Raw genomic sequence first — 24489 nt, forward strand, 5'->3', positions numbered from 1 at the left:
CACAACTGGGTTATTGAAGAAACTGACTCAGAGAAAGTAAATACTTGCCGAGGTCAAGGGGCTGGAAAGCAGCGCTGGAATTCAAAGTCAGATCCGCCTGGCTTGAGAGTCCACTCTTTTCACAAGCCACAATGCAAAGGAATGTTTAATCTCCAATAACGTTATGTCTTGTTGAAAGGGGTCATTTAAGCACCTTCCAGCGACAATGTCTGGGAGGGAAAAAAAACAATCCCACTGAACCTGACTCTTTTCTGGGGCTCTATAAAGTGTCTTAGATTTGTGGGTACTTTCAGAAGACTAACAACTTGTAGATGGCACATAGCGGTTTTCCCCTCTCTAGATTTCCTCTGTTCTGGTGAGAAAACCGTTTTAAAATGCCTGCTATTTTTCTCCCTCTGAATTTGAGGCCCTCTATTATTTTCTGTTGTCAAGACTCAGACAAACCTTATTATTTTATTGGGTCATTGGATATGATTTATATGTCTCCTAGGAAGAGGGACTGTGGGAAGGAGAGTGATAGGACTTAGCAGCCCGAGTGGACCGAGCTCGCCGTTCCGTTAGCCTGCCCGGCTGGCACTTGACAGTTACTAATGCTTCCCCGTCCTGCAGCTTCCAGCGTTTCTTCTTCTGGAATGCCAATTCCAAATGTTACTGTTACACTGTGCAGCACTTTTTCCAAACATGCCAGTGGTTTCCACGTCTTGGATGTAGTTATCACGTTCCCTATTAACCAGGAAGCCCCAAATGGAAGCACGGGCCAGTCACTGAAAGAAGCAACATTCCCTCACTCAGGCCACGCAAAAGTTACTGTTTTAAACTAGGCAAGCACTGCGTGTTCGTCACTTCCCATTAACGTGACAGGCCCCATTTACCTTCATCAGCCTCATCACCCTACATGGCTGGTTAGCTCTGCAGGCAGACTGTGTGCTCAGAAAACCAACTGGCTTGCTCTAGCACTAGTTGAATAGAAGCAGTAAGAGATGTGATCTCCTTGTATCCGGGGGCATATGCTAGGTATGCTGTGGTAACAAACGACCCCAAAAATGTCAGTGGCTCTCAGTAACAAAGGTTTATTTCTCCTTCACATTACATGTCCATTGGGGTTGGCCTCAGCTCTGCAAACATTGTCTTCACTCCAGTATCCAGGCTGATAGAGCAATCTCTCTTTGGAATTTTTTTTTTTAATGCCAGCAGAGCCTTTTCTTTTTTTCTTTTTTTAAATTAATTAATTAATTTATTTATTTATTTATATTTCTCTCCCCTTCTCCTCCTCCCCACTTCTCTGCTCTCTGTGTCCATTCGCTGTGTGTTCTTCTGTGACCACTTCTATCCTTATCAGCGGCACCAGGAATCTATGTTTCTTTTTGTTGTGTCATCTTGTTGTGTCAGCTTTCCGTGTGTGCGGTGCTTTCTTTCATGCTGAACGGCTCTCCTTATGGAGCACTCCTTGCGCGCATCAGCACTGAGCATGGGCCAGCTCCACACGGGTCAGGAGGCCCGGGGTTTGAACCGTGGACCTCCCATGTGGTAGGCGGATGCCCGATCTGTTGGGTCAAGTCTGCTTCCCTCTCTGGAACATTAAGTTTATGGCAGAGGAAAATGAAACATGACAAAGCACAAGCTAGTTCTTTTTTTTTAGAGTTATTTTATTTATTTCTCCTCCCCCGCCCCGTCCCCTACCTCATTGTTCGCACTTGCTGTCGGCTCTCTGTGTCTGTTTGTTGTGTGCTCATCTTCTTTTTAGGAGGCATCAGGACCTGAACCCAGGACATCCCATGTGGAAAGGAGGTGCCCAATCGATTGCGCCAACTCTGTTCTCTGCTTATTGTGTCTACTCACAGCATCATCTCGTTGCATCATCTCATTGCTTCAGCTCACCGCACCCGCCCACCACATGGTCTCCCTGCATCAGCATGCTGTCTTGCTCATCTTCTTTAGGAGGCCCTGGGAACCAAACCCAGGACTTCCCATGTGGTAGGCAAATGCCCAGCTATTTGAGCCACATCTGCATCTCCAAGCTAGTTCATAAAAGATCTGTCTCCCAGTTCACTAATAAAGCAAGTCGCATGGCTGCTCCTTCTATCAATGGAGAGGGAACATAAAATCCTCCTTCAGGGAGCAGCAGTCCACAGAGGGGCAGCAGACATTTTGAACAGTAGTAAAATCTATCCCACTCACTTTGATGGAGACCTGCCATGGCATCACCAAATTTTCTTAGAAGGAAATGTCATCTCTGGAGCCCAAGTCTCAAAGACCATTCACAAGCTTCTGCTCGGGTGGCAGAGAGGAGCTCGTTTTCTCAGCTCTGCCTGCCATGTTGAGTTTGTTTGACATTGTTGACATTGGTTTCCTAGAGACCCCTGGTCTGTGTCATTCCTGGGCTATCTGATCCATTACCTACAGAGGCAGGTCTCAACCCCTCTGCAGCCCCTGGGATAGAGTAGGCAGGGAAGCTCCTCTCCTGGAGCTCCACATTTGTGTCACAGAAGGACACGGTACTCTGAGCCATTGCTTGTCACAGCCTGTCAGAGACCGAATTAGATCACTTTGAAGGAATACATTAGGACCCATCTGTCCATTCAAATAAATCATTAACCTTTCTTACTCTGTCCTAGCAGAAGGGAGTTCAAAACTGTTGCCTCCATAATAAATCTTTGCCCATTTAGTAGCATCAATGTTACGGTACTTGTTTTATGCTGTGATTATTTCTGCGTTGAAATGTACAGGACTTAAGAAGATAATACTGTCCTCGGCTCTATGAGACGCATATGAAATAAAGAAGATTTAATGATTTGAATTACATTCATATACAGAAAATGCCTGTGCAGTAGGTTTTTCTTCTAAATGCTATTATTTAAAATCTAGTTGAAAACCATTTCGAAGGAGTTAATCATAAAATAATTCTCAGTATGCCAGTCTGGGCCTGCAGACACACACACTAATTATAAATATATATCCTTAACTAAATAGCTAACACTTATTAAGTATTAACCATTTATTACTTGTGTAAATCAGGAGGACAAAAAAGAACCAACTTGAGTCTTGATCTATTAAACAGCTTCTGATTGCTGTGCCATTGTAGTTGAGGTTTTTAATGCACATTAAAACAACAGATATTCCTACATTCAAGAAATATGAATTAAGTACCCACCCGGGGCTAGGTTGCAGGCATAGGGGATACAGCAGGAACTCAAACTCAAGCAGATAAAATCCAGCTGCCGTGGGGCTTCCGCTCTGGTGGGGTGAGGAAGCAGTGCACGTGATCTAGCAGGTGTCCTCCCCAAGCTCCGCCCGAGGCCCTGTCAATCTTCTCCCCGACCTGCGCGCCCGCCGGCGCCTCTCGATGGGCCGCATCGGCGAGCACGCTGGCCCTCTCGCTTCTGCTTAGACTTGGGCAGAGGAGGCCGCTCGCCAGGGATCAGAGAGCAGGAGAAGGGAGGTGGAGTTAATTCAGCAGGGGATACCTGCGGCCCCCTCCCGAAGATAGCGCTCTCCACGCTGCTGTGCCCCTAGAGGGCAGCAACCAACTTCGCTTTACCCCTTCCAGCCCGAGGGTGGCAACCGCTTCCCTTCTTCCCGCCCCCCCCCCCCGGTTTTGCTCTGGTCCCAAGGTGAGAATAGCCCTTGCTGGACTCCCTAAACCAAGGGATCTTAACCAAGGGTGCACAGAGCCCGGCGTCCATGGAAAGATTTCAGGGGGTCAGTGAGCTTGAATGAAAATTTTTAAAAAAATTGTTCTCCGTGGTAGACTTGGCCCAGTGGTTAGGGCGTCCGCCTACCACATGGGAGGTCCAAGGTTCAAACCCCGGGCCTCCTTGACCCGTGTGCAGCTGGCCCATGTGCAGTGCTGATGCGCGCAAGGAGTGCCCTGCCACACAGGGGTGTCCCCCGCCACGCAGGGGTGTCCCCCGCGTAGGGGAGCCCCACGCGCAAGGAGTGCGCCCCGTAAGGAGAGCCGCCCAGCGCGAAAGAAAGTGCAGCCTGCCCAGGAATGGCGCCACACACACGGAGAGCTGACACAACAAGATGACGCAACAGAAAGAAACACAGATGCCCGTGCCGCTGACAACAACAGAAGCGGACAAAGAAGACGCAGCAAATAGACACAGAGAACAGACAAGCGGGGTGGGGGGGAAGGGGAGAGAAATAAATAAATAAATCTTTTAAAAAAACAACAACAACATTATTCTCGTGGGATCACGTTGGCATGGACGTGGTATATTTATTAAATAATACACAGTAGTAGAGTGTGGACTGAGCAGGGTTTTTGTTTTGTTCTGGGTGCAGTGGGTAACTGCCTGCAATAAGGTTGGTAAAGGTGGCGGAGATGGTTTAATGACACTGTGGGAAAACTCAACTTTCTAAATGTTTGCTGAAAATGACCTTTTGAACAGATGTTGAACTGTGTTAGGTTATCAGGTATTGAAATTATGAGAAAGTTGTAAAATGTGATTTTCTCTTAAATAACATCTTTTGTTTTAAAGATTGATAGGTTTCTCCCCCCACCCCCCGCCCATTGTCTGCTCTCTGTGTCCATTTGTGTGTTCTTCTGTCTGCTTGTCTTCTCTTTAGGCAGCACCGGGAACCGATCCTGGGACCTTCCGGAGTGGGAGAGAGGTGCTCAGTCTCTTGCCCCACCTCAGCTCCCTGGTCTGCTGTGTCTCTTATTGTCGCTCCTCTGTGTCTCTCTTTGTTGCATCATCTTGCTGCGCCAGCTCTCCACTTGGGCCAGCATGCCTTCACCAGGAGGCCCTGAGAATGGAACACGGGTCCTCCCACATGGTAGATGGGAGCCCAATTGTTTGAGCCACAGCTGCTTCCTAAAACGTAATTTTGAATCATCCTAAAAGTTAATTTAAAGACATGCCGATGTTGAGTGTCATAAAACTATCTGCTGCCACATTCTGAGAAGGGGTCTGTGGTTTTCAGCTGACTGGCAGAGAGGTCCGTGGAACAAAGAAGGTTAGGCACCCCTGCCTGAAACCTTGCCCACATCTTTGTTAATAGTGCTTTCATTACATTCTCTCCAAATTGCCCAGTGCAAGGATGCTGTTTCCTGCTGTAACCCTGAGTAAAGTACAAAGTCAAAAACTAAATTATACAGTCAGTTAAACGTTGGTCCATGTTGAGAAAAGCAGAGCAGAGAATAGGCATCAGGAGTGCTTGGTCAGGGCAGGTGATAAAAAATATTCAGTTCTTAATGCACCCCAAGTTCTATCCCATATCATTCCAGAGAAGCAGAAAATTACTCATCTCCCTCTCAGAGAATAGTTTTGCTGAACCATGGCTTACCATTTTGTCCTCATCGCTCCGTCACACACTGCTGAAAAAAAGAAGTGCCTCACCCGTATTCACCTTTTCATCTATATTTGTAAACTTGACATTAACAGTCTTGTCCATATTTTGCCTGGTGTCTTCTCTATAAAATCCATTATGATAAATTGTCTCAGATCTTGAGGCCAGGAGAAGGTTTCTCCTGATGAATTGCAGTGTTTTCTTCTACTGAACTATAAGAAGTATATATCCATCATGTTTTCCTCTTGGCGTTGGCTGACAGGAAACTCGGAGCTAAGTGTGCTAAATAGCTACGGCTTTTCTCAAAAATGTTTTCTTTTTGTGATTTTCTTCCCTAGTTTTTCTGTTCTTTGGCTTTTGCTTTGTATGTTTTATTTTATTGTAGCTATGATTTTCTTATAGAGGTAGGTAGACTGTAAATAAGTATTATAAAGCAATCTACTTGAAATATTTTCTTTTGGCTTTGGTTGACTGCATTTTCCTGGCTATATCTCAATATCAAAATAATCTACAAAGAATGAAAACTTTAACCAATTAATACTTTTTGATTGCTATAATACTAAAATAAGCAATTTAAATGACGTTTCATTTCCTCTCAAGAGACTGTATTTCTTCGCTCATGAAAAGAAAAAAAAATACATCTGGATAATTTATTATGTACCAGAATCTGTACTCAGTATTGAGGATTGCTGAGGGCAGGGAGAGGAAAGAAGAGATGTAATATGGGGGCATTTTTGGGACTTAGAGTTTTCCTAAATGATATTGCAGGGACAGATGCTGGACATTATATATCCTGCCATAACCCACTGAATGGACTGGGGGAGAGTGTGAACTATAATGTAAACTCTAATCCATGTGGTCCAGCAGTGCTCCAAAATGTATTCACCAAACACAGTGAATATGCCACAATGAGGAAAGAGGTTGTTGATGTGGGAGGAGCAGGGGTGGGGAGTATATGGAAACCTCATATTTTTTTAATGTAACATTAAAAAATAAACAAATACAGGAAAAAATTTAAAAAATAATAAAAATAAATTTAAAAAGATGAATGTGGTACAGAGCCTGTCTCAAGGAATCTACTGTCTAAAATGGAAGCTCTTTCACTGTCTCAAACTTTTCTCATTCAGCACTAGTATTTATTTGTAATTAAAAACTAATTTGAAAAAGAATATATTTTATAAAGTAAAATTCCTTTTCCCACTCGTTTCTGTTCTCTCATGCTACTAGATATGGATGTAAAAGAAATCAACGTCCTACAAACTAACAATTCTACAACTGTGGCTGGCCCCCAAACAAAGTAAGATCGTTTTTCAAATATTTCCTGCAACAAGCATTTACGGAGGCCTGCCGATTGCCAGAACGTCTGACAAACCACCAGGGTCATGGTGCTTTACCCCCTGATCCATCCCACACCATTCAATAGCAAGATCTTTTAAAGCATTTAAAATCAATACTTGGCTTGGGAAGCCTGAAATATATTCACCTAACAGGTCCAGCCATCTTTCTATGTCAATCATAATTCCTGGTAAGTTTTGTAGCTTTCCAAGCTTTGTGAATAGCTTTATGCCATTGACTACCCTTCTATGCCCAAACCTTCTATCAGACCCTTGGAGACTTCTGGGTTACAGACATACCCACCCCCGTGAAGCTCTGACCTCTACAGCATTCATTCGGTTAGCAAACAGTCACTAAGCACCTACAGTGTGCTCGATCCTGATAGAAAACGGTAAAGACGACAGGATTTCTCCACCCTCACGGACCTGAGAACCGAACAGAGAGAGCAAGTGTTACACATGTAACGCCAAGAGTGATGAGCGTCAGCTCCGTGAGGGCAGAGGTTTTTGTACTGCCCTCACTGCTCTGTCTCTCAGACATACAACAGTGCCAGGCACAGAGTAGCGGCTCAGTGTCTGCTGAACGACCAGCTGAATGAACGCACGAAGGACAAGCACGGAGTGCTCTGGAATGCATGCCCGGCGAGCCGCCCCTGCTCGGGGAGCTGAGGGACGTCATCCTGAAGAAATGGCATTCTTGCTGCTACCTAAATAACGAGTGGAAGAGATGCCAGGAATGGGTGATACAAGCAAAGGAAAACCTTGTCGTCGGCCCAGATGTTCAACTGAAGTTCCACTGAGGACTAAATGTTAATGAATAAATAACTAAATACCCAGAATGGCTGAGGTTGATGGCGCATGGAGCAGAGTGCAAGAGATGGGGCCAGAAGAGTAGCTGCAAGCCAGCTCAGAAAGTCCATCAACCAAGCTATGGCTTTTGCACTTTATCTGACAGGCAATAGAAAATCAACAAAGGGAAGCGGACTTGGCCCAGTGGTTAGGGCGTCCGTCTACCCGGTTCAAACCCGGGCCTCCTTGACCCGTATGGAGCTGGCCCATGTGCAGTGCTGATGCGCACAAGGGGTGCCCTGCGAGGCAGGGGTGTCCCCCGCGTAGGGGAGCCCCATGTGCAAGGAGTGTGCCCTGTAAGGAGAACTGCCCAGCGCTAAAGAAAGTGCAGCCTGCCCAGGAATGGAGCCACATACATGGAGAGCTGACACAGCAAGATGACACAACAAAAGGACACACAGTTTCCTGTGCCACTGAGAAGGATAGAAGCGGTCACAGAAGAACACACAGCGAATGGACACAGAGAGCAGACAACTGGGGAGGGGGGTGCAGAGGAGAGAAATAAATAAAAAATAAATCTTAAAAAAAAAAAAGAAAATCAGTGAAGTGTTTCAGTAGATGAGTGACATGATGACATTTATATTTCTACAAGATCCCTCTAGCTTTAGAATTTTTTGTAGCTGATGCTAAAGAGCAGCGCCTTCGTTCTCCTCATCTTCCTTTTGTCCTGAACTCTTTGTTCCCCTCTTTCCTTGCTCTACAGTGTTCTGTCTTGAAGATATCTTTGATTAAGTCAAAATCCCATGACCCTCCTGCATGCCCAACGTCGCCCTCAGGAGGCAGCACCACTGTCTCCTTGATGGGGACCTTGACGTAAGCGTTCATTCATTCATGGTTTTCTTTTACTCCACGTACTCTATCAATGATAAACATGACATATCTTCCTTTACAGCACCATTCATCTGTAACAGCTCTCAGGACTTCCCTCTCTCTGTGATCGTTAAATACCCATAATGTCCAAACAAGCAAATTTCAACTCCCATGCCCCACAATATCCAGAGCCCTGCATAATTCCTTCTGAGGGTACTTAGGAAGTGGACACATTCTTCTCCTGTCTTTTGTTTTATTTATTTTTTATTTATTTCTCTGCGCCCCCCCCCCCAGTTGTCTTCTCTGTGTCCATTCACTGTGTGTTCTTCTGTGACTGCTTCTATCCTTATCAGCGGCACCTGGAATCTGTGTCTCTTTTTGTTGCATCATCTCGTTGTGTCAGCTCTCCATGTGGGCGGCGCCATTCTTAGGCAGGCTGCACTTTATTTCGCACTGGGCGGCTCTCCTTATGGGGTGCACTCTTGTGCGTGGGGCTCCCCTACGCGGGGGACACCCCTGCGTGGCAGGGCACTCCTTGCGCGCATCAGCACTGCACATGGGCCAGCTGCACACGGGTCAAGGAGGCCCGGGGTTTGAACCACGGACCTCCTATGTGGTAGGCAGACGCCCTAACCACTGGGCCAAGACCGCTTCCTCTCCTCTCTTATCTTTTGTTTCCTCTTATTCCAAACTGCTGCTCCCCAGATTTCCCTAATCACTTCTGGTGGTCTTATCATCATTTTTATATGGTACCCCATCAGTCTGAAGGACCACAAGGCCTCAAAACACAACTGAAGACTTAGGAATGTTATTAGCATTTCAGTGAACAAAAGCAGCCTATTTTTAGGTCTCAGCTCTCATTGCTCTCACTCCTACTCTCTGCAATCAGCCATCACCTTCAAGTGGGGTCTTCTGTTGGCAGTCTTCTCCTTAACACCCAGCCAGCTGCTGTGTTGTTAGAACCAATGTCATTTCAGATGAGTCTGGTACTCGCCCAACATCTTCTCCTGTCCCTAGAGCCCAGACATTCCTTTTTCCTCACTCCCCAGCAGCCTGGGCTAAGCTAGGTAGACCCACAACAGAGTGGCCAACTTATCCAATGTACGCAACTTGGCAACAGCTGTTTACACTACTAGAGGAGGGAGTTCCACTCCTCCTTCCAACCTTTCCCTTCCAGATGAGTCTGTAGGATGTACTGACTTTTGCAAAGCAGAAGATCTGGTAAAATGTTTTTCCCAAACTAAAGAGAAATGTTCTTTTGAAAGACAATTTGGTTATCACCTCCTAAAACACAGATATAGAGGCAGTTTTTGAAATAATATTTTTAATTTACTCTATAGACGCATAAATATGTTTAACAGGGTGTGGGGGGGTATTATATATAAATCCATGCAGCGTTTCTGAAATTCTCCAACATAATTAATCTAAACAAGTAACAACTTCAGGAGCAGCTGGTGTGTTATCTCAAAGCAGCCTATGGCAAGCACACTATTTCTTCGGAGCTTCATGTTTTGTTTTCTAAAATTCACATACATTTTTGCATTGCACTGCATAATGCATCCATTAATTTAATATGTAGCAATGAATGAAACATATTTAAACCTAGCCATAACGCTATAAGTGGGATCCAAAAATTTCTATTATGTGAAATGCAGGGTTACATTATTCCAAGATTATTGAAATGACACTTCAAGCCCACAGGGCTGGGAATTCTGGGGAGCCGGGGAGGGATTTCAAGGTCAATCACCAATCAAGTTATATCGACATTTGCATTATCATAGACAACACTAATACCCTGATTCTTTTTGAGAACGCTATTTTATAGTATGATTTATGTCCAAAACATGTGATGAAGAATGCATATAGGCTAATCAAGCTGCGATGTGGCATTTCCAGGCTCACTAGCTAAATGGCTTGATCCCATCCACCAACTTTGATGGACACATGATTCAAATTCTTACCTCAATAAAATTAGGAATTACTGCAGATGAATGCCATTATGTCACTTTCAAAGAGCTGAAACCTTAAATATTTTCTTTGCCCAGGTCTTGTAGAAAACAGAGCCTGAAGCCAGAATTAAGATGCTAATATTTTATATGGGAGATACAAGCCACAAGCAAGGAGGGTGAGGGAGAAACTGCAGTCAGGCACGATGCAATTCATTACCTTCCAGCGGTCAGGATGATACTCCCAAAGGAAACATTGGATGGATTCCCTCCGCACATGGTGGCCCTCTGGAAGGGGAGCAAGTAGAAATCAGACCATGGAGCAGTCCATGGGTGAGAGGAAGAATTTATCCATCTCCTATCTCCTGAGCTTACCCCCAGGGAATCTAACTCCTGGACACTTCCATTCTCTGGGCAGTTGCTCAGGACAATGGAGTCCGGGCTGTGCAGTGAGGACTTTCACCCAACTTCAGAAGTGGAGGTGACCCGCTGTAGCTGGTGCATCTAACAAGAGAAAGCAGGAAGGAGTCAAGGAGCTCTGAGAAGGCTCACGGGACTGGTGGTCTCAAAAGAAATTATATATGCAAAAAGGTCCCAGTTGTATCATGCTCAACAATCCCCTTAGGATTTCTAACCAGGAAAAGATTATTCTCTTGCTCCTAAGAGGAATGAACATCACCATCCAAAAACCGACATTACTGTCCTTCTAGTTTGAATTCTCAAATCTAGAAAATTTCATAGGAGCTTCTAGTCTATAACACCCGAATTTAGTGTTTAATAATGTTTCCTGTTTAATAATGTTTTTTAATACCTGTGTACCTTCCAATGATATTTTTGATGGTTTGAAGCCAGGGCCCAAAGTAATAAAATATAGTGGTTAAGAACATGGGTATTGGGCAAATTCCCACCATTTTTAATTTGCAATTTCTTCATAATCTCGTGGTATTTAGTGATGAAGACATAAGATGATGCATGAAAAATACTTCATATAAAATACAAATACTCTGTGTAATTTCCAAATGCTTAGGAAATATTTGCTACTGTTGGTGTTATAATTATCATTAATTATATTGCAAACCCTGCATCAATTAATATAATATAGAACATACCACAAATGTTTGTAAAAAACATTTTATGGATTGATCCACATATGTTTTTTAAAAATAGCACATCTGTACAAGAAGTAATCAAATATTTCTATGGGTCTTTTTAAATTTATTTGTCAAATGAGGGGTTTAGATTAAATTATCTCTGAGCTCCATCAAGCCGTATTTCTTGTTGTTGAAATATCCACTTGTAGTCTTTCTGGTTTCTAGCAAATGAAAGTATGACAATATATATTATAATGGAGAAATTATGAAAATAAGCACCGAGTGTGTAAGATAATATTGATAATGATGAGACAGATGACTCTGCACTTGGATATCTGCCTTCCCAAATTGAATAAATAGAAAACTAAACTCAAAATCTTCCCCAACTAAAGCTTCTCTTTTGCATTCTATCAGTGACTAATATCTCCATTCATGCAGGAACTCACATCAAAGACCAGTGAGTTGACATTTCCTTTTTTCTCGGCATAGCTTGTTATTCCTGTCTACAGTGTACACATATATATACACACACAGTATATAGATGGATAGATAGATAGATGTATATATATACACACACACATATTTGAACCTATCCAATCCGTCTCCGTTTGCATCTGGTCCAAGATACCATGATCTCTGTCTTGTCAGAACACCTTACTCTCCTTATCTCCTTCCCTATAATCATTCTTGAATCTTCTAGTCCATTCTTCACACCAGCTTATATGCCCATTTTAAAACCAAACCTACCTATATCTCCCACTTCTGGGTTAAAAACCCTAAGTGCCTTAGATTAGATTGTTGTAGAAAAAAATGCTCCCACCCTCCTCTACCTGCCTGCTTCGTATGAATGTACTTCTCCACCCATGGATTTGGGGTTTGGCCGAGTGACTAGCTTTGGCCAATGGAATGATGGCTCCTGTGACACAAGCAGAAGCTGAGCCTGCTGCAGGCTCTCAGACTTGCTCTTTTTATGCTTCTGCTGCTACCATGAGAAAAGCTTCCCCAGGGAGCTACTAGCCCTTCCCTCTGGGCCCCAGAAGATACATATGGAGCAGAGTTGACCCTCAAACCTACATTCTGAATCCAGGCCAACCTGGATTTAAGAAAAAAGAAATGGTTATTGTTTTATGCTCCTGAGATCTGGTGGTTGTTTGTTATGCCGTAATAAATGCCTTGTCCAACTTTATGTGAAATCAACTTAAAAATCCTTAATAGCTGGGGAGCAGCTGGGGCTCAAGCAGTTGAGCCCCTGCCTCCCACACGGGAGGTCCCAGGCTCAGTTCCTGGCGCCTCCCAAAGAAGAAAAACAAAACAATCAAGGATACAAACAACAAGCAAAACCACAAGCAAACAGATGAGGGAGCCAACTCAGGGAAGCCGATGTGGCTCAGCGGTTGAGTGCCAGCCTCCCTACATACAAGGTACCGGATTCACTTCCCGGTCCCGGTACCCTCCCCCCCAAAATCCTTAATAGGGTTTAACATACCCACTATGGATCTCTTCCTCCTCACCTTAGGCAGTGCTCCCGCCTCTTGTTCTCTACACAGTTTTCTAACCACTCTCAGTTCTTCAGATAGGCCATGACGCCAACATTTTCCCAGCCTGGCATCTCTGCACATGACGTTCTCCGGGCAGGGGAGCTATTTCTCTCTTTCTTCCACTCACCGTCCATCTATCCTCATATGTCCCTACCCCCTCACACAAACACCAGGCAAGGACTCATCCCCCTATAGAGTGCCACCTGCCCTGCACATTCCTTTCACAGCACTCATAAGAATTGTAATTTATTAATTTGAGGAAATAGCTGTTTAGTGCCTCTTACACTAGGTGGTAAGCTCCGTATCAGGTACAATGTCGGTCTTGTTTGCTTCCATCGCTTCCTGACTAGCACATGACTGACATGATAAATACTTGTTGACTAAACAACTTAAGTCACTCATATTTCCTTGATTCGAGCAGACTAAAACAGTGTTTACCCACTGTTTATCTGGCAGCAAGTGGTGTCAATAAAACCATCCTATTTTAGAGCCCTTCCATAGCAGTTTGTTTTGGTTGAGCAGACAATTTTCTTGTCTTTCTAGAATCCAGTCTGCTTCTCATATACTTGTCACTATAATATATCTAAGTGTGTCACCGGTTTAAAATGACAGCTTGTAATCTACCATTTCCCTGTTGTATTTCTAGCAGTAACATTTGACAAATTGAATTGTGATACCCCATTTGTAAACAAAAATATTAAAAGAAATTATAACATGCCAGAGGTGTTTGTTTGGTTTTGTTTTTTTTTTTTTTAATGTAAAAGCATTTTTAAGCTAAAACATTGCTAAGGGAGAAGGGTAGAGTGAAAACATCTGAAGTTGAGTCCAGGGTTATGAAGATGGGGAAGAAGGGATGCCAGCTAATGATAAAAAATTTTTAAAGGGAAACGGACTTGGCCTAGTGGTTAGGGCATCCGTCTACCACATGGGAGGTCCGCGGTTCAAACCCCGGGCCTCCTTGACCCGGGTGGAGCTGGCCATGCACAGCGCTGATGCGCGCAAGGAGTGCCCTGCCACACAGGGGTGTCCCCCGCATAGGGAAGCCCCACGCGCAAGGAGTGCGCCCCTAAGGAGAGCCGCCCAGTGCGAAAGAAAGTGCAGCCTGCCCAGGAATGGCGCCGCCCACACTTCCCGTGCCGCTGACGACAACAGAAGCGGACAAAGAAACAAGACGCAGCAAAGAGACACAGAGAACAGACAACCGGGGGAGGGGGGAATTAAATAAATAAATAAATCTTTAAAAAAAATTTTTTTTTAATCAACCCGTTATCCCGTATTTGCAAGGAATTGTAGTAATTGCCATGAAAGAAGGAAGGAGGCAGGAGGGGGAAAAGCAAAAAGAAAGGAAGGAAGGAAGGAGGGAGGGAGGGAGGCAGGGAGGGAGGCAGGGAGGGAGGGAGGGAAGAGGCTTCCAGATCATTAATCCCACTGGATGAAACAGAAGCTCCTCTATAAAATAAGCGTCTTTCATCAGGCTTTTAAATAGCTGTTAAGGGGTTAACAAACACTCTGAAGGCTTGGGCCACTCTCTGCTAAAGCAGCTGTGTAAGCAGCAAGCTCTGTAACCTTCAGAGCAGCTGTTAGGAGCAGGAGAGAGTGAGGGTCCTTCTATATGGGGAGAGTAGGTCAAATCGGCATTTTCACACTGAATAATTCAACGTAAACCTACTTGCTGAGCTTTTTCATTGTAGGATCTATAATATTTAAAGCCTGTTGGTCCATCACTGTGAACCATGAGCAAACAAGACCAGAAAGCCAGATTTCATCAGGCTTCCCTTCAAGAATGTACACATAGATGGGTCCCAAACCACTGGGACAAAACAATCCGGTTGTAAACTGAGCTGAGTCTTAAAGATTATTTGCATACCACGGCTGGATTTTATTAATCTTAAAATTATCTGTACCTAACATTATGCCCAGGCGGTGGATGTTTATAATCTGATCCACCCAAAATAGCACCTGTTTCTGGGATAGGTTACTCTCCTTAGCCATAGGAGTAAAAGGGAAATTGCCATTTTCTTACAAATCCCAGCTAACCACACGGTTAACTGCTCAGGGAGGCTCATCCAACACAGCGTGCCATGACCTGGCCATGGTTTATTGGTCTGAATGGGTTCCCAACCTCTGTTGAGATAATTCAAACCTTTCCTTAGCACAGTTTCTGTTTGTTTGTTTGTTTATTAACTTGGAACTCAAGAGTTTTGGTCCTTCCTCAGTGATGACATCAGGCGGAATGAGGAGGAAAGCTGCTGGCATCTACGAGTCCTGCTGTGTAGTCAAAGCCAGGGTGAGAGAACCGGACCAACAGAAAGCAAAAAGCAGAGAGAAGAGAGATAGGGCATCAAGCCCATATCCAGCTGACCCTAAAACCAGTTGAGTTTCTGGGTTCTGTCACTTGCAACCCCAAGTTCTGACTACTATATGCTGACACATAAACTTAGTAAATGAAAAACACCTTGAGTCTGTTGACCACATTTTAGAAGCCCCAAATCTGGGCTCCTAGTCTGAAAACAAGTTTTTCACATTTGTGGGTTTTGCAATATGAAAATTCTTACAAATGTCTAAATGCTAAATGATATTTTGTAAAATACGTAACATACCGTATTTTTAAAAAAACAGCTTTGTTAAGATATAATTCGATCTCTCTGCCTGGAGGATGCCCGTATCCACATCTTGGATCAGTGGCCTCCTGAAACCATGGGAAATCACGGAACTTTGGTATCTGGAGAGAGGGGAATGCACAGGCATATCAGCAATTTTTATTTCTGGTGGACCTTTCTTTAAGACAATTTTACGATCTTCCCCATGGCAAAGTCCTTCACTGTGATTCAAAAAACAGAGAGTCTTCTGAAGGGCCAGCATGGATTCCACACACTTCTGCATGCAATAAGGGGGGGGGGGGGGGGAGGGAAGCTGTTTTTGCTATATATCACATCAAATATCACTTTCCTGAAATGAGAGGCTCCCATGGTTTTCCTCCCTGTCTCTGCTCGGAAGGGAGGTCGTAATCCACCCACTCCTGGGCACGTGAGCCCGTGGTAAGGAGGACCTTCCCATGAGGTTACTTCGGTTAAGATGTGGCCCACCTCAGGATGGGTCTTCATTCTCTTACTGGAGTCCTTTAGAAGCAGAATGAAATTCAGACACAGGGGAGAAAGCCACAGAGGGAGCAACCAGAAGCTGAACATCAGCAGAACCTGGGAGAGAACGGAGAGACCAGGAGACGTCACCATGCACCTTGCCATGTGACAAACGAAGGACCACAGGTGGCCAACAGCCAGCCCCAGAGTGCCACGGTCTTCAGGGAGAAAGCACTGCCTTGATGATATACCTCGTTTTGGACTTTTTTCCTAACCTCAAAACCACGGGCCATTAAATTCCTCTTATTTAAGCCATCCCCCTGTATGCTATTTGCTGAAGGAGCCAAGGAAACTAAAACGGGCACATTTTAATAATATATTTTATAGATAAGAATTGTATTTTGTAATATCATCCCTGACTTGCCAAAGTATATTCTTTCAAACATTATTTGCTTAATCATTTGGAAAAAAAAGATATAGTTCACATACTGTACAACTCACTCAATGGTTTTTAATATATTATCATCTTTTTTAAAAGGAAGAAAATTATGTATTGGCAGAATACTCTGAGTTAAAATGGGGTGCCATAATCTAGGGTGCTTAAGACAATAGACAGCTTTTGGAAAGACACAGAATTGGACTACTCCTCCAAAAAAAGGGGGGGGGGAAATGTTTTGATAAAATGGGTTAAACCACAGTGCCTAAGATCTCCATTAAGATTGTTATTATACTCCTAGGGGTGCCAGAACAAATATATGCTCTCTGATTACTCCTGTGGAGAATTTCATATACAAAACTATGAAGGGAAAAAATATATATGATATTAAAATGCATCCAAATATTATCAAGCTTTCAGCAAAAGAGATTCGGTAGCTGGTATTCCAAGACTGTTTTCCCACCAAGGCTAGAACTAAGGAAAAGTGTAAAAGAGGCAAAACTTGTCATCAGTGTTTTTCCCACCAGCACTACATATGGTCATCTCCCAAATCTAATTGTGAACACGTTTCTTAGGAAACAATCCTGACAAAATTATTTGTTCCCTGCTCTGGACTCCCAGTAAGAGTATGCTTTATGCTGAATCTCCCACACTGCGTAGTATTACTATTTTCCCAGCTAGAATAAGTTTTTCAAATTAGTGTTTAGCTAAATTGGTTGTTCTCTCCTCAAAAGAACTGAAGAAATGAGTTAAAATTCAATGGCTGTTCCTAGAATAAAAATTAAAAGATAAACATATAACTGTACTGTTAACCCTATTGTAAATGATGGGTGATTTTTAATAGTACAATGATAAAAATGTTCTTTCATGAATTATAACACATGGACAACACTAATGCAAGGTGTTAATAATAGGGTGATATAATGGGAGGGGATACACCCTAATGTAGTCATTGATACAATTTTAACAGTATTTTATTAATTGTAACAAAGGCACCACACTAATACAAAGCATTAACAATGGGGGCGGTATATGGGAACACTGGATTTTTACATAATTTCTCTGGAAACCTACAACTTCTCTAATTAAAAAAATTTTTTAAGTTCAATGGCTGAAAAAATTGCACTTAGATAAACTCTCTGTATTTCTGTTCCCTAAAGACAAAAGCACTAGCTTTTTTGACCATGATCCCTAGCAAGAAATACATCTCACATTGCAACATGGATGTACATACATCGAAATATAAAACTGAAATTTCACAAAACATTATTTACTCTTGAAACATGACAAACTTAGACATCTAGTCTAGTCTAGTTCTTTTCTTTCTTTTTAAATAATGCTGGTTGGGATCCACTAAATTAATTGCTGACCTCTAATCCCACAATCTAAAACACGGCTCCAGGGAGAACACTGAACCTATGGCTTAGAGTGGGCAGATCACAGAAGGTGGGAAATTTTAGTGGAATCCTCAAAACCAGGCAAAGCCTCGAAAACAGCCATTATATCTATATACTTACTTAACTCACAAGTCATGGAATCATAAAACCATAGAAGCATCAGCCCAGACAAAATTTAGAAAACTCAGTTTCCTGCTCTCAGAATATTTTTCATCTACGGATGATGAGATCTGTGTAAGGCCAAATAAACAAAACCTGGAAGACTTTATTTATTTAGATTTCAGAGTTACAGATGTGAGTAAAATACACAAAGTCCCTGCCCTCATGGAGTTTACCTTCTAGTGAAGGAGACAGAGAATAAAACGAAGACAGGCTTGATGGAATTCCAGGTGATAATAAGTGCCACGAAAGAAAAACACAGCAGGGTAAGGGGCTAGACGGTGAGAGGGGAGAGGAGTGGGTTACTTCAAAGGGGGTGGTCCAGGAAGACCTCTCTGTGAAGGTGATATTTGAGCAGAATCTGAGAGAGCCGTGTGAACCCGCAGAGCCAAGCTGCCGTCAGCAGAGGTAGGAGCAAGTGCGGTGGATGAGGCTGTGTTTGAGTGAGGAGGCGGTGAGGCACGGATGGAGGATTCGGCAGGCGCATCTACAGAACAAATGTTCCTAACACAACCACTGTCCCTTCCGAGGGAAGCCACCTAGAGCATCATTACTGTCCCCCTGGCAAATGCGGGCAATTATGATTGTAACTTGTCCCCCCCCATGCCCTTCTGGCACCCCAACAGATATGGGCACTTGACCCCAGACCCTACATTTGGGTTTAATTTCCATAACTGGATAGAAAATAGGGGTTATGTCCCTGAGGAGGAGTTGAGTGTATTGTATGTCTGGTAAGATAGATAATACATGGTGGACTACAGCATACCGCTATTTCACTTTCTTCCATAGTAAATTAATCCCTGCTTTTTAGCTCAGCCAAACTGGATTCCCACCCTTCTCTGCAGCTAGGTGTGGTCAGATGACTCAGTTCTGGCCAAGGAGCTATAATCAGATGTATCAGATGGCAGTTCCAGCTGTCCTTTTTAAAACACAGCCGGCAGCTGCCTTTTGCCCCTTTTCCTGCCTCCCTCCGTCTGTCCTGGAGGCTGGACTGCAGGTGGCTGTTTTGAACCACGAGTAACCTTGGAAATGGAAGCCTTGAACAAGGAAGAGCCAAAGGAGAAGGAGTCTGGGTAACTAAAAACTCTGCAGACACGAATCATCGTTATCAGCACGGGGCTGCCCACATCGTTCTCAGAAACAGACTTCTGTCTTCTTTAAACCATTATTATTTGCGGTTTTACTATTGCTAGCTGTCAAATCTAATCTTTTTTTTTTAAGATTGACTGATTGATTGATTGATTTCTCTCCCCTTCCCCCCTCCCCCACGCCGGTTGTCTGTTCTCTGTGTCTATTTGCTGTGTCTTCTTTGTCCGCTTCTGTTGTTGTCAGCGGCACAGGAATTTGTGTTTCTTTTTGTTGCGTCATCTTGCTGTGTCAGCTCTCCGTGTGTGCGGCACCATTCTTGGGCAGGCTGCACTTTCTCTCACGCTGGGCGGCTTTCCTTATGGGGTGCACTCCTTGCGCGTGGGGCTCCCCTACACGGGGGACACCCCTGCGTGGCAGGGCACTCCTTGCGCGCATCAGCACCGTGCATGGGCCAGCTCCACACGGGTCAAGGAGGCCCTGGGTCTACCACATGGGAGGTCTGCAGTTCAAACCACTGGGCCAAGTCCACTGCCTGAATCTAATCTTAAACAATACAGGCATGCCGAGTGGAAACAGGAGAAAAACAGAATCCAGATGAGGATATTTGTTATGGACAAGGGAAAGACGATTGAGAAGGAATAATCAAAGAGGTGGGAGGAAATTTAAATCAGATCAGTTAGAAGAGTTTCCAAAAGAAGTGAGAGGGAAGCAGATGTGGCTCAAGCAATTGGGCTCCCGTCTACCATATAGGAGGTCCAGGGTTTGATGCCCAGGGCCTCCTAGTGAGGGCAAGCTGGCCTGTGTGGCGAGCTGGCCCACGCAGAGTGCTGGCCCACGCAGAGTGCTGGCCTCCTCAGAGTGCCGCCCCACACAGGAGTGCTGGCCCACATAGAGCCAGTGCAGCAAGCTGAGACACAGAGGAGAGATAATAAGAGACGCAGCAGACCAGGGAGCTGAGGCGGCGCAAGAGAATGATCGCCTCTCTCCCACTCCAGAAGGTCCCAGGATCGGTTCCCGGAGCTGCTTAATGAGAATACAAGCAGACACAGAAGAACACACAGTGAATGGACACAGAGAGCAGACAAGAGAGGGAGCGGGGATAAATAAATAAATAAATCTTTAAAAAAGAAGAAGTGAGAAACAAAGCGTTTGCTCTTACTGAATCAAGTGATGTCTAGTGGTAGGCTTCTCAACCTTTAACGAGCATAGGAATCCTTTGTGTCTTCTCAGCACGCAGACGATGACTCAGAAAGTCCGCGGAGGGGCAGTTCTAAACGGCTCCCAGGTGATGCGGGGCCACTGATCCGCCTGCAGAACCCAAGGATTAAGTGGCAGTGGTTCTCAGGGTGCAGACCCTGAACCAGCAGAGTCAGCATCTCCGGGAACTTGTGAGAAATGCAAATTCTGAAGCCCTTACTCCACGCCTACTGAATCAGAAACGCTGGGGTGGGGGGGTCAGCGAGCTGTGGGTTAACACAGTCACCGGGTGATTCTGATACAAGCTGGAGTTTGAGCCACTAGTTAGAGCAAAAATAATAACAATGAGCCCACGTGATGTGGGTCGCCACGTGGGGGCCAGGCACCTCACCCCTTTTCTTACCTTACCTCATTTGATCCTAACAACCCATTTGCAAATCAGGAAACTGTTGGAGAAAAACGGCGCTTACTGGGTCACGGAGACTGATTGACTATAGACAAAGAAAGATTTATGGAGAAGCTCTCCCAACGGAGGGGGTCTGAAGAACAGACTCCAGCCCCTTCACCAGCATGGTGGGGGTCTGAAGAGAGACTTCAGCCCACTCCTGGGAGGGGGGACTTGAATTTATACAGAACTTTCCTGGGCGGGGGAATGATAGTTGGTGGGAGGGGGTTGAGGGTCCGAGTGAGGTGCAGGGGCCACTGGGAAGCCTTAGAGGTGAACAATTTCCCTGACAGTGACTAGGAGATAGTGGGTTAGGGAGTTCTGGTTTCTTGGCATGCTGCAGGAGCAGATGTTTCTTTGTTCTGTAGGAATTTTATCTCCCTCTGATAGGCAGGTAGGGAAGGTTTCCATTTCCCTTTACCCTGTCTCTACGTGGTTTCTTTATTTAACCTGTGGGGAAGCACCGTGCCCTTGGACAGGTAGCCTTATGGGGGATGGGGTTAGCCTTTCCCCAGTGCACATCAGGGGAAACTGAGCTACAGCTTGTTAATTATTGCAAACCTCTAACAGAAACCAAGACTCAGGGAAGGTAAATAGCTTGCTAAGATTCCACAACTACCAGATTCCTGGTAGAGCAAGGAAACCTCGTCTATCTGGCTCCCAGCCTCTTTCTCAGGCCACTTTGCCAACACACCTTCAAAGATCACCAGTGATATTATAAAAGACAATTTCGAGCATGAAGACAGAAACCAGACTGCAAAGGTTTTGGAAGTGAGAAGTGGGGAAAGTGAGCACAAAATACTTTTTCAAAAGCTTTGACTTTGAAAGAGAGAGGAGAGAAAGAAGACGGGGGAAAAAGAAAACTAGAGAGTAGTGCAGTGTGTCTACAAATAAATAAACCTGCTTGTTAGGTTTTAAGAGATAAAACACTGGGAGGAAAAGAGAGTTGCAAGATCTATGAAGGTGCTGGAGTTTTCAAAAGAGCAAACGTGAGCACAATCAGGAATGAAAGATTATTGATTATATTATGAATGCTTTGGGGAAATGGGGCTAGTTGTCCAGAAAGGAGAAGTTAGGCAGGATACCACAGTGAACTTTAAATATCTAGAGCAGGGGTTCTTAACCTGTTTTGTTCCACAGCCCCCTTTGCCAGTCAGGTGAAAACCACGGACCCCTTACTAAGTCCACACTTACACTCTGTATTATTTAATAAATATATCACACCCAAACCAACACATCCCCACATAAATAAAAGTTTTTTTTTTTTCATTTAAATTCAAGCTCATTGACTCCTTATTAAGAACCCCTGATCTAGTGGGTTATTATATAGAAGAGATAAACAAATTTTGTTTTTATAGCTCCAGGGAGCTATAGACTAAAGGGTGGAAGTTACAGGGGAGGGATTTTACCTTAAAACGAGAAAGAACATTTTAATGATTCAAGTTGTTCAAAACAGAATGCCATGTCGGAAACGGACTTGGCCCAGTGGTTAGGGCGTCCGTCTACCACATGGGAGGTCCGCGGTTCAAACCCCAGGCCTCCTTGACCCGTGTGGAGCTGGCCCATGCGCAGTGCTGATGCGCGCAAGGAGTGCCCTGCCACACAGGGGTGTCCCCGTGTAGGGGAGCCCCACGCGCAAGGAGTGTGCCCGTGAGGAAAAGCCGCCCAGCGTGAAAGAAAGAGCAGCCTGCCCAGGAATGGCGCCGCCCACACTTCCCGTGCCGCTGACGACAACAGAAGCGGACAAAGAAACAAGACGCAGCAAATAGACACAGACAACCGCAGCAAATAGACACAGACAACCGGGGGTGGGGGTGGGGATTTAAATAAATAAATAAATCTTTAAAAAAAAAAAAAAAAAGAATGACATGTCTTCTGAGATAGTGGATTTCTTATTACTGAAAGCGTTTGTGAGGCAAGTTATATAAGGGATTCCTATGAACTCCCTGGGGACTTTAACAATCATAAAATCATGATTTGCCCCTGCACTAACTGCTCGTTTGGTAAACCATTGAAGTATAGTACTGTTTATGGTAAGAAGGATTTTCTTTGCATAATTTCTAACTTAAAGCCATCCTATAATTTACAAGTAAGGGAAATAGAAAGTTCGTGATTGTCCACATCTGTGACATGACCAAAACGTGCATTTGAAATCATTTGGCAACTCTTTCAGTCTTAAAATCAGGGATTCTAAATCCTCCTATTTTTTTTAATAGATCTTGTTTCTAAACTTCCACTCACTTTTCTTACGTGATTTCCACAATTGAGCAAGTGGTTGGATTTTTGTATCCTGCTCAGTTGGATTCCCTTCACTAAATATTTTCATCGTCACTGCCTTTGGAAGATTTTTCTCAGGGCATACAGGAGACATCACCATGACAATAAGTGGAATGTCTCTTCTCCTTTAGGACAGCTCTCACAATTTCCAAAGCAGAGGATATCATGTTTTGATGATTTTATGAAAGGAAAACCACAAAGCCCAGCATGTGTCTTAACAAATCCCAGATCTTCGCTGCAAAAACTTTATCTGTTCTTTCTTCCTTCTGCCTGAAGGCAGCAGCATGGCCTGAATAATTCCTGGGCTCTCTACTAGTGGCAACCAGACCATTGGAAAGGGAGACAAAACTCAAGCCCTTCGAGAGGGTGAACGCAACTCACAGAAGGAAGCGTTCACTGTCCTCATCCGCTGGCGAGTGATGCCATCTCTGGCACCTCTTGTGGAGAACAGTTGGTCCTGAAACCACATTGAAGACAAGAGTTGGCATTTACAGAACAGCTATTTCCTCTTGGGTTCAAATTCATTGCTGTGGCAAGTGCTTTGTGGAACTTGACTTAATTTAAATTTTGCGGTGTTTTAAGATGCCATTTTGAGACCAGAACTTTGTGCCTAAGGGTAAACTGAACAACAAAAACAACAAAAACAAAAAACAAAAAACCAGAGCATTGACCCTTTGTTCTTGGCTTGAGAATTTGGAAGGAGGGTTTCTAAGGTTATGCTTAGAATTTTGTGAATTACAATAATATGGGTTTGTGCTTTAGAAGAACATCTTTCCCTTCACGTTCCTTTTTAATATTTAATAGAATACAGTAAAGAATATATAATTATACATATATATATACATATGTAGGTATTTTTATACACTCATATAATTACACATGTGTGAGAATATATACTTACCATCAAGTTCTGAACATTTACCTTCAAGGCTTCAGACTGAAAGTTGCAATTCCACTTATATTGCCACATGATGTTTATATGCACATTTATTATTAGGAACATGTCAGGAGAGAATGGAAAGAAAGCATACCAAATGCATTCTATTCCTTTGAAATACTTAAAGAGAAACAATGCTTTTATGTGGCACTATTATTTTGCCATTGAAATTTCATGTCAATGAACTTACAAACAATATAGTCTAGAAATGCAAATTATAAGGTTCCAGGGTCTTCAAAAATAATTTGCACAGAGCACAAGTATCTCAGTGGTTGAGTGCCTGCTTTGCATATATGAGTTTCCAGGTTCAATCCCCAGGACCTCCTAAAAAGGAAAGAAAAAATGTTAATAATTTTGCCAGTGGCATATAATGCAACATGTTTCAAAAACCACTATCCTTCCTTTCTCATCTTTTAAAGTAGCAAATGACCCTTAACTGGATCTTTAAAATTTATTTGTAATGCAGTCTTGGCATTTTAGTTAAATCAGAAGAATATTTTATAGTCATCTTTCCTCAAAAGATTTGGGAGAACTCGTTTGAAAACTGGTCTGACAGTAATGAAAGATGTTGTTAAGGTAAGAAAGTATGTATAGTATATGGAGGCGGGG

This window comes from Dasypus novemcinctus, chromosome 12, assembly GCF_030445035.2.
Source record: "Dasypus novemcinctus isolate mDasNov1 chromosome 12, mDasNov1.1.hap2, whole genome shotgun sequence".
Classification (NCBI taxonomy): domain Eukaryota; kingdom Metazoa; phylum Chordata; class Mammalia; order Cingulata; family Dasypodidae; genus Dasypus; species Dasypus novemcinctus.